This window comes from Mus caroli, chromosome 9, assembly GCF_900094665.2.
Source record: "Mus caroli chromosome 9, CAROLI_EIJ_v1.1, whole genome shotgun sequence".
NCBI classification, from domain to species: Eukaryota; Metazoa; Chordata; class Mammalia; order Rodentia; family Muridae; genus Mus; species Mus caroli.
Genome location: NC_034578.1, coordinates 83,453,124 through 83,454,302, shown reverse-complemented (window position 1 = coordinate 83,454,302; position 1,179 = coordinate 83,453,124).

Sequence of the window (1,179 nt, the reverse complement as noted above, 5' to 3'; positions counted from 1 at the left end):
TGTGTGTGTGTGTGTGTTGCACATGTATATGTGTATGTGTGTATGTCGTGGAGGCTGAGGGTTGACATCAGGTGTCTTCCTCAGTCATTATCCATCTTATTTTTTGAGACAGGATACCTCACAAAATCTAGATAAACAGGCTGGCTAAACAGCAGGATCCATCTGTCTCTAGGAACCCCTTCCACACTCTTCTTACCTCACCCATCCTCTCGAGTGCCGGGGGCACAGACACTGCAGGATCTGGGTCTTTATATGGGTACTAGGGAGTCAAACTCAGGTCCTCGTGCTTGAATGGCAAATACATCTCCCCAGCCACTCTATCTCACTTTTGATTAACACAACGTCATACTGATGCTAGGTGGTTAGTCCACAAGAAAGTCTCCAGTTTCCACCCGTGCTTTTGACACATTCAACCTGGAGATGATCTCTGTTGGAAACCAGCTACTATACAAGAAGTGTGACCACCCTTGACTACTCTCCTATGACTGGTCAATCTCACTGACATGCCCTGTGTAGGTGTCNCCAGCTGAGTTCTCAGCCAACAGCCTTCCAAGTGTCAGACATGGGGATTAGTGATCCATCAAGGACACAACACAGTAGGGAATTCTGAGGAGTGTAGCTCCAACTGTCACCCGATAGCAATGACATGAAAGAGTTTTGGAGAATCAACAGAACCTTGTTAACTCTCAGATCTGTGAGATGGAATTAAAATACCATTGCTTTAACCCCCCAAAGCTTGTTACAACAGATAGGATAGTCACACTAGGTTTAACACAGGGAAGCAAGATGGAAATATTATATTTAAAATGTTTTCATGCTATGTGCCTATAAATATCAATGTATATAATCCTTTAAATATGCTACATCTCAGGGGAGTTCATTTCTAGCCTGAATTTTGAGCAAACAATAGACATATTTGTCCTGACTTGGAGCATAGCATTTCTTTACCTTTCATTCTTAACTAACTTGAATGGCTTCATGNGTTAACCGTTTCACTTCTGTAGGACAATTTAGTTATTTGAATCTTGACCTGACTGATATTCTATGCAACATACAATTTTTCTTGCCACACTAGATGCATGTGTTTTATCGTCTCTTTTCTTTATCTTGTAAAAATGAAGCAATAATTTCCTCTCTGCATAAGTGAATTAGGGATATCAGAATGTGTGTTTTGTTGTC